The sequence below is a fragment of the Chiloscyllium plagiosum genome, unplaced genomic scaffold (genome assembly GCF_037043375.1).
Source record: "Chiloscyllium plagiosum isolate Xiang-an unplaced genomic scaffold, Cpla_swu_hap1 HiC_scaffold_25, whole genome shotgun sequence".
NCBI lineage: Eukaryota > Metazoa > Chordata > Chondrichthyes > Orectolobiformes > Hemiscylliidae > Chiloscyllium > Chiloscyllium plagiosum.
This window is the reverse complement of record NW_028270163.1, coordinates 62,531,686-62,541,010: the sequence shown is the minus strand read 5'-3', so window position 1 is coordinate 62,541,010 and position 9,325 is coordinate 62,531,686.

The window sequence follows — 9,325 nt, the reverse complement described above, 5'->3', positions numbered from 1 at the left end:
TAGTGTTGGGGGGGTGTTGAGGGGCGGGGTTTAGTGTTGAAGGGTGGGGGGTGTTGAGGGGGCGGGGGTTTAGTGTTGAAGGGTGGGGGGTGTTGAGGGGAGGGGGTTTAGTGTTGAAGGGTGGGGGGTGTTGAGGGGGCGGGGGTTTAGTGTTGAAGGGTGGGGGGTGTTGAGGGGGCGGGGGGTTAGTGTTGAAGGGTGGGGGGTGTTGAGGGGGCGGGGTTTAGTGTTGAAGGGTAGGGGGTGTTGAGGGGCGGGGGTGATGTGTTGAAGGTGGTGGGTGTTGAGGGGGCGGGGGGTTAGTGTTGAAGGGTGGGGGGTGTTGAGGGGGCGGGGGTTTAGTGTTGAAGGGTGGGGGGTGTTGAGGGGGCGGGGGGTTAGTGTTGAAGGGTGGGGGGTGTTGAGGGGCGGGGGTGATGTGTTGAAGGTGGTGGGTGTTGAGGGGGCGGGGGGTTAGTGTTGAAGGGCGGGGGGTTAGTGTTGAAGGGTGGGGGGTGTTGAGGGGCGGGGATTTAGTGTTGAAGGGTGGGGGGTATTGAGGGGCGGGGGTGCAGTGTTGAAGGGTAGGGGGTGTTAAGGGGGCGGGTGTTTAGTGTTGAAGGGTGGGGGGTGTTGAGGGGCGGGGGTTTAGTGTTGAAGGGTAGGGGGTGTTAAGGGGGCAGGGTTTAGTGTTGAAGGGTAGGGGTGTTGAGGGGGCGGGGGGTTAGTGTTGAAGGGTGGGGGGTGTTGGGCGGGGGTTTAGTGTTGAAGGGTGGGGGGTGTTGAGTGGCGGGGGTGATGTGTTGAAGGTGGTGGGTGTTGAGGGGGCGGGGGGTTAGTGTTGAGGGGCGAGGGGTTAGTGTTGAGGGGGCGTGGGTTTAGTGTTGAAGGGTGGAGGGTGTTGAGGGGGCGTGGGTTTAGTGTTGAAGGGTGGGGGGTGTTGAGGGGGCGGGGGTTTAGTGTTGAAGGGTGGGGGGTGTTGAGGGGGCGTGGGTTTAGTGTTGAAGGGTGGGGGGTGTTGAGGGGGCGGGGGTTTAGTGTTGAAGGGTGGGGGGGTGTTGAGGGGCGGGGGTGATGTGTTGAAGGTGGTGGGTGTTGAGGGGGCGGGGGGTTAGTGTTGAAGGGTGGGGGGTGTTGGGCGGGGGTTTAGTGTTGAAGGGTGGGGGGTGTTGAGGGAGCAGGGGTGCAGTGTTGAAGGGTGGGGGGTGTTGAGGGGGCGGGGGGTTAGTGTTGAGGGGCGAGGGGTTAGTGTTGAAGGGTGGGGGGTGTTGAGGGGGAGGGGGTGCAGTGTTGAAGGGTGGGGGGTGTTGAGGGGGCGGGGGTTTAGTGTTGAAGGGTGGTGGGTGTTGAGGGGGGCGGGGGGTTAGTGTTGAGGGGGCGGGGGTTTAGTGTTGAAAGGTGGGGGGTGTTGAGGGGGCGGGGGGTTAGTGTTGAAGGGTGGGGGGTGTTGAGGGAGCGGGGGTTTAGTGTTGAAGGGTGGGGGGTGTTGAGGGGGCGGGGGGTTAGTGTTGAGGAGGCGGGGGTTAGTGTTGGGGGGTGGGGGGTATTGGGGCGGGGGGTTAGTGTTGAAGGGTGGGGGGTGTTGGGCGGGGGTTTAGTGTTGAAGGGTGGGGGTGTTGAGGGGCGGGGGTTTAGTGTTGAAGGGTGGTGGGTGTTGAGGGGGGCGGGGGGTTAGTGTTGAGGGGCGAGGGGTTAGTGTTGAAGGGTAGGGGGTGTTGAGGGGGCGGGGTTTAGTGTTGAAGGGTGGGGGGTGTTGAGGGGCGGGGGTGCAGTGTTGAAGGGTGGGGGGTGTTGAGGGGGCGGGGGTTTAGTGTTGAAGGGTGGGGAGTGTTGAGGGGGCGGGGGTTTAGTGTTAAAGGGTGGGGCGTGTTGAGGGGGTGGGGGGTTAGTGTTGAAGGGTGGGGCGTGTTGAGGGGGTGGGGGGTTAGTGTTGAAGGGTGGGGCGTGTTGAGGGGGTGGGGGTTTAGTGTTGAAGGGTGGGAGGTGTTGAGGGGGTGGGGGGTTAGTGTTGAAGGGTGGGGGGTGTTGAGGGGGCGGGGGGTTAGTGTTGAAGGGTGGGGGGTGTTGAGGGGGCGGGGGGTTAGTGTTGAAGGGTGGGGCGTGTTGAGGGGGTGGGGGTTTAGTGTTGAAGGGTGGGGGGTGTTGAGGGGGTGGGGGTTTAGTGTTGAAGGGTGGGGGGTGTTGAGGGGCAGGGTTTAGTGTTGAAGGGTGGGGGGTGTTGAGGGGGCAGGGGTTTAGTGTTGAGGGGGCGGGGGGTTAGTGTTGAAGGGTGCGGGGTGTTGAGGGGGTGGGGGTTTAGTGTTGAGGGGGCGGGGGGTTAGTGTTGAAGGGTGGGGTGTGTTGAGGGGGCGGGGGGTTAGTGTTGAAGGGTGGGGGGTGTTGAGGGGGTGGGGGTTTAGTGTTGAGGGGGCGGGGGGTGCAGTGTTGAAGGGTGGGGGGTGTTGAGGGGGCGGGGGGTTAGTGTTGAAGGGTGGGGGGTGTTGAGGGGGCGTGGGTTTAGTGTTAAAGGGTGGGGGGTGTTGAGGGGGCGGGGGTTTAGTGTTGAAGGGTGGGTGTGTTGAGGGGGCGGGGGGTTAGTGTTGAACAGTGGGGGGTGTTGAGGGGGAGGGGGGTTAGTGTTGAAGGGTGGGGGGTGTTGGGCGGGGGTTTAGTGTTGAAGGGTGGGGGGTGTTGAGGGGCGGGGGTGATGTGTTGAAGGTGGTGGGTGTTGAGGGGGCGGGGGGTTAGTGTTGAAGGGTGGGGGTGTTGAGGGAGCAGGGGTGCAGTGTTGAAGGGTGGGGGGTGTTAGGCGGGGGTTTAGTGTTGAAGGGTGGGGGGTGTTGAGGGGCGTGGGTTTAGTGTTGAAGGGTGGGGGGTGTTAGGCGGGGGTTTAGTGTTGAAGGGTGGGGGGTGTTGAGGGGGCGTGGGTTTAGTGTTGAAGGGTGGGGGGTGTTGAGGGGGCGGGGGTTTAGTGTTGAAGGGTGGGGGGTGTTGAGGGGTCGGGGGTTTAGTGTTGAAGGGTGGGGGGTGTTGAGGGGGCGGGGGGTTAGTGTTGAAGGGTGGGGGGTGTTGGGCGGGGGTTTAGTGTTGAAGGGTGGGGGGTGTTGAGGGAGCAGGGGTGCAGTGTTGAAGGGTGGGGGGTGTTGAGGGGGCGGGGGGTTAGTGTTGAGGGGCGAGGGGTTAGTGTTGAAGGGTGGGGGGTGTTGGGGAGGGGGTGCAGTGTTGAAGGGTGGGGGGTGTTGAGGGGGCGGGGGTTTAGTGTTGAAGGGTGGTGGGTGTTGAGGGGGGCGGGGGGTTAGTGTTGAGGGGGCGGGGGTTTAGTGTTGAAAGGTGGGGGGTGTTGAGGGGGCGGGGGGTTAGTGTTGAAGGGTGGGGGGTGTTGAGGGGGAGGGGGTGCAGTGTTGAAGGGTGGGGGGTGTTGAGGGGGCGGGGGGTTAGTGTTGAAGGGTGGGGGGTGTTAGGCGGGGGTTTAGTGTTGAAGGGTGGGGGGTGTTGAGGGGGCGGGGGGTTAGTGTTGAGGAGGCGGGGGTTAGTGTTGAAGGGTAGGGGGTGTTGGGCGGGGGTTTAGTGTTGAAGGGTGGGGGGTGTTGGGCGGGGGTTTAGTGTTGAAGGGTGGGGGGTGTTGAGGGAGCAGGGGTGCAGTGTTGAAGGGTGGGGGGTATTGAGGGGCGGGGGGTTAGTGTTGAAGGGTGGGGGGTGTTGAGGGGGAGGGGGTGCAGTGTTGAAGGGTGGTGGGTGTTGAGGGGGCGGGGGTTTAGTGTTGAAGGGTGGGGGGTGTTAGGCGGGGGTTTAGTGTTGAAGGGTGGGGGGTGTTGAGGGGGCGGGGGGTTAGTGTTGAGGAGGCGGGGGTTAGTGTTGAAGGGTAGGGGGTGTTGGGCGGGGGTTTAGTGTTGAAGGGTGGGGGGTGTTGGGCGGGGGTTTAGTGTTGAAGGGTGGGGGGTGTTGAGGGGCGGGGGTTTAGTGTTGAAGGTGGTGGGTGTTGGGGCGGGGGGTTAGTGTTGAGGGGCGGGGGTGCAGTGTTGAAGGGTAGGGGGTGTTGAGGGGGCGGGGTTTAGTGTTGAAGGGTAGGGGGTGTTGAGGGGGTGTGTGTTTAGTGTTGAAGGGTGGGGGGTGTTGAGGGGGCGGGGGTTTAGTGTTAAAGGGTGGGGGGTGTTGAGGGGGCGTGGGTTTAGTGTTGAAGGGTAGGGGATGTTGAGGGGGCGGGGGTTTAGTGTTGAAGGGTGGGGAGTGTTGAGGGGGCGGGGGTTTAGTGTTAAAGGGTGGGGGGTGTTGAGGGGGCGGGGGTTTAGTGTTGAAGGGTGGGGGGTGTTGAGGGGGCGGGGGGTTAGTGTTGAGGGGGCGGGGGTTTAGTGTTGAAGGGTGGGGGGTGTTGAGGGGGCGGGGGTTTAGTGTTGAAGGGTGGGGGGTGTTGAGGGGGCGGGGGTTTAGTGTTGAAGGGTGGGGGGTGTTGAGGGGGCGGGGTTTAGTGTTAAAGGGTGGGGGGTGTTGAGGGGGCAGGGGTTTAGTGTTGAAGGGTGGGGGTGTTGAGGGGGCGGGGGTTTAGTGTTGAAGGGTGGGGGGTGTTGAGGGGGCGGGGGTTTAGTGTTGAAGGGTGGGGGGTGTTGAGGGGGCGGGGTTTAGTGTTAAAGGGTGGGGGGTGTTGAGGGGGCGGGGGTTTAGTGTTGAAGGGTGGGGGGTGTTGAGGGGGTGGGGGGTTAGTGTTGAAGGGTGGGGGGTGTTGAGGGGGCAGGGGTTTAGTGTTGAAGGGTGGGGGCTGTTGAGGGGGCGGGGGTTTAGTGTTGAAGGGTGGGGGGTGTTGAGGGGGGGGTTTAATTTTGAAGGGAGGGTGCTGAGGGGCGGGGGTTTAATGTTGAAGGGTGGGGGGTGTTGGGGAGGGGGTGCAGTGTTGAAGGGTGGGGGGTGTTGAGGGGGAGGGGGGTTAGTGTTGAGGGGGCTGGGGCTTAGTGTTGAAGGGTGGGGGGTGTTGAGGGGGAGGGGGGTTAGTGTTGAGGGGGCTGGGGCTTAGTGTTGAAGGGTGGGGGGTGTTGAGGGGGCGGGGGTTTAGTGTTGAAGGGTGGGGGGTGTTGAGGGGGCGGGGGCTTAGTGTTGAAGGGTGGGGGGTGTTGAGGGGGAGGGGGGTTAGTGTTGAGGGGGCTGGGGCTTAGTGTTGAAGGGTGGGGGGTGTTGAGGGGGCGGGGGTTTAGTGTTGAAGGGTGGGGGGTGTTGAGGGGGCGGGGGTTTAGTGTTGAAGTGTGGGGGGTGTTGAGGGGGCAGGGGGTTAGTGTTGAAGGGTGGGGGGTGTTGAGGGGGTGGGGGGTTAATGTTGAAGGGTGGGGCGTGTTGAGGGGGTGGGGGTTTAGTGTTGAAGGGTGGGGGGTGTTGAGGGGGTGGGGGGTTAGTGTTGAAGGGTGGGGGGTGTTGAGGGGGCGGGGGGTTAGTGTTGAAGGGTGGGGGGTGTTGAGGGGGCGGGGGGTTAGTGTTGAAGGGTGGGGCGTGTTGAGGGGGTGGGGGGTTAATGTTGAAGGGTGGGGCGTGTTGAGGGGGTGGGGGTTTAGTGTTGAAGGGTGGGGGGTGTTGAGGGGGTGGGGGGTTAGTGTTGAAGGGTGGGGGGTGTTGAGGGGGCGGGGGGTTAGTGTTGAAGGGTGGGGGGTGTTGAGGGGGCGGGGGGTTAGTGTTGAAGGGTGGGGGGTGTTGAGGGGGCGGGGGGTTAGTGTTGAAGGGTGGGGCGTGTTGAGGGGGCGGGGGGTTTAGTGTTGAAGGGTGGGGGGTGTTGAGGGGGCGGGGGGTTAGTGTTGAAGGGTGGGGGGTGTTGAGGGGGCGGGGGTTTAGTGTTGAAGGGTGGGGGCTGTTGAGGGGGCGGGGGTTTAGTGTTGAGGAGGCGGGGGTTAGTGTTGGGGGGTGGGGGGTATTGGGGCGGGGGGTTAGTGTTGAAGGGTGGGGGGTGTTGGGCGGGGGTTTAGTGTTGAAGGGTGGTGGGTGTTGAGGGGGCGGGGGTGCAGTGTTGAAGGGTGGTGGGTGTTGAGGGGGCGGGGGTGCAGTGTTGAAGGGTGGTGGGTGTTGAGGGGGCGGGGGTTTAGTGTTGAAGGGTGGGGGGTGTTAGGCGGGGGTTTAGTGTTGAAGGGTGGGGGGTGTTGGGCGGGGGTGTAGTGTTGAAGGGTGGGGGTGTTGAGGGGCGGGGGTTTAGTGTTGAAGGTGGTGGATGTTGGGGCGGGGGGTTAGTGTTGAGTGGTGGGGGTGTTGAGGGGGCGGGGGTTTAGTGTTGAAGGGTGGGGGGTGTTGAGGGGCGGGGGTGCAGTGTTGAAGGGTGGGAGGTGTTGAGGGGGTGGGGGGTTAGTGTTGAAGGGTGGGGGGTGTTGAGGGGGCGGGGGGTTAGTGTTGAAGGGTGGGGGGTGTTGAGGGGGCGGGGGGTTAGTGTTGAAGGGTGGGGCGTGTTGAGGGGGTGGGGGTTTAGTGTTGAAGGGTGGGGGGTGTTGAGGGGGTGGGGGTTTAGTGTTGAAGGGTGGGGGGTGTTGAGGGGCAGGGTTTAGTGTTGAAGGGTGGGGGGTGTTGAGGGGGCAGGGGTTTAGTGTTGAGGGGGCGGGGGGTTAGTGTTGAAGGGTGCGGGGTGTTGAGGGGGTGGGGGTTTAGTGTTGAGGGGGCGGGGGGTTAGTGTTGAAGGGTGGGGTGTGTTGAGGGGGCGGGGGGTTAGTGTTGAAGGGTGGGGGGTGTTGAGGGGGTGGGGGTTTAGTGTTGAGGGGGCGGGGGGTGCAGTGTTGAAGGGTGGGGGGTGTTGAGGGGGCGGGGGGTTAGTGTTGAAGGGTGGGGGGTGTTGAGGGGGCGTGGGTTTAGTGTTAAAGGGTGGGGGGTGTTGAGGGGGCGGGGGTTTAGTGTTGAAGGGTGGGTGTGTTGAGGGGGCGGGGGGTTAGTGTTGAACAGTGGGGGGTGTTGAGGGGGAGGGGGGTTAGTGTTGAAGGGTGGGGGGTGTTGGGCGGGGGTTTAGTGTTGAAGGGTGGGGGGTGTTGAGGGGCGGGGGTGATGTGTTGAAGGTGGTGGGTGTTGAGGGGGCGGGGGTTAGTGTTGAAGGGTGGGGGGTGTTGAGGGAGCAGGGGTGCAGTGTTGAAGGGTGGGGGGTGTTAGGCGGGGGTTTAGTGTTGAAGGGTGGGGGGTGTTGAGGGGCGTGGGTTTAGTGTTGAAGGGTGGGGGGTGTTGAGGGGGCGTGGGTTTAGTGTTGAAGGGTGGGGGGTGTTGAGGGGGCGGGGGTTTAGTGTTGAAGGGTGGGGGGTGTTGAGGGGTCGGGGGTTTAGTGTTGAAGGGTGGGGGGTGTTGAGGGGGCGGGGGGTTAGTGTTGAAGGGTGGGGGGTGTTGGGCGGGGGTTTAGTGTTGAAGGGTGGGGGGTGTTGAGGGAGCAGGGGTGCAGTGTTGAAGGGTGGTGGGTGTTGAGGGGGGCGGGGGGTTAGTGTTGAGGGGGCGGGGGTTTAGTGTTGAAAGGTGGGGGGTGTTGAGGGGGCGGGGGGTTAGTGTTGAAGGGTGGGGGGTGTTGAGGGGGAGGGGGTGCAGTGTTGAAGGGTGGGGGGTGTTGAGGGGGCGGGGGGTTAGTGTTGAGGGGCGGGGGGTTAGTGTTGAAGGGTGGGGGGTGTTGAGGGGGAGGGGGTGCAGTGTTGAAGGGTGGGGGGTGTTGAGGGGGCGGGGGTTTAGTGTTGAGGGGCGGGGGGTTAGTGTTGAAGGGTGGGGGGTGTTGAGGGAGCAGGGGTGCAGTGTTGAAGGGTGGGGGGTATTGAGGGGCGGGGGGTTAGTGTTGAAGGGTCGGGGGTGTTGAGGGGGAGGGGGTGCAGTGTTGAAGGGTGGTGGGTGTTGAGGGGGCGGGGGTTTAGTGTTGAAGGGTGGGGGGTGTTAGGCGGGGGTTTAGTGTTGAAGGGTGGGGGGTGTTGAGGGGGCGGGGGGTTAGTGTTGAGGAGGCGGGGGTTAGTGTTGGGGGGTGGGGGGTATTGGGGCGGGGGGTTAGTGTTGAAGGGTGGGGGGTGTTGGGCGGGGGTTTAGTGTTGAAGGGTGGGGGGTGTTGAGGGGCGGGGGTTTAGTGTTGAAGGTGGTGGGTGTTGGGGCGGGGGGTTAGTGTTGAGGGGCGGGGGTGCAGTGTTGAAGGGTAGGGGGTGTTGAGGGGGCGGGGTTTAGTGTTGAAGGGTAGGGGGTGTTGAGGGGGTGGGTGTTTAGTGTTGAAGGGTGGGGGGTGTTGAGGGGGCGGGGGTTTAGTGTTAAAGGGTGGGGGTGTTGAGGGGGCGTGGGTTTAGTGTTGAAGGGTAGGGGATGTTGAGGGGGCGGGGGTTTAGTGTTGAAGGGTGGGGAGTGTTGAGGGGGCGGGGGTTTAGTGTTGAAGGGTGGGGGGTGTTGAGGGGGCGGGGGTTTAGTGTTGAAGGGTGGGGCGTGTTGAGGGGGTGGGGGTTTAGTGTTGAAGGGTGGGGGGTGTTGAGGGGGCGGGGGTTTAGTGTTGAAGGGTGGGGCGTGTTGAGGGGGTGGGGGTTTAGTGTTGAAGGGTGGGGGGTGTTGAGGGGGTGGGGGGTTAGTGTTGAAGGGTGGGGGGTGTTGAGGGGGCGGGGGGTTAGTGTTGAAGGGTGGGGGGTGTTGAGGGGGCGGGGGGTTAGTGTTGAAGGGTGGGGGGTGTTGAGGGGGCGGGGGGTTAGTGTTGAAGGGTGGGGGGTGTTGAGGGGGCGGGGGGTTAGTGTTGAAGGGTGGGGCGTGTTGAGGGGGCGGGGGGTTTAGTGTTGAAGGGTGGGGGGTGTTGAGGGGGCGGGGGTTTAGTGTTAAAGGGTGGGGGTGTTGAGGGGGCGTGGGTTTAGTGTTGAAGGGTAGGGGATGTTGAGGGGGCGGGGGTTTAGTGTTGAAGGGTGGGGAGTGTTGAGGGGGCGGGGGTTTAGTGTTGAAGGGTGGGGGGTGTTGAGGGGGCGGGGGTTTAGTGTTGAAGGGTGGGGGGTGTTGAGGGGGCGGGGGGTTAGTGTTGAGGAGGCGGGGGTTAGTGTTGGGGGGTGGGGGGTATTGGGGCGGGGGGTTAGTGTTGAAGGGTAGGGGGTGTTGAGGGGGCGGGGGTTTAGTGTTGAAGGGTGGGGGGTGTTGAGGGAGCGGGGTTTAGTGTTGAAGGGTTGGGGGTATTGAGGGGGCGAGGGTTTAGTGTTGAAGGGTTGGGGGTGTTGAGGGGGCGGGGGTTTAGTGTTGAAGGGTGGGGGGTGTTGAGGGGGCGGGGGTTTAGTGTTGAAGGGTGGGGGGTGTTGAGGGGGCGGGGGTTTAGTGTTGAATGGTGGGGGGTGTTGAGGGGGCGGGGTTTAGTGTTAAAGGGTGGGGGGTGTTGAGGGGGCAGGGGTTTAGTGTTGAAGGGTGGGGGGTGTTGAGGGGGCGGGGGTTTAGTGTTGAAGGGTGGGGG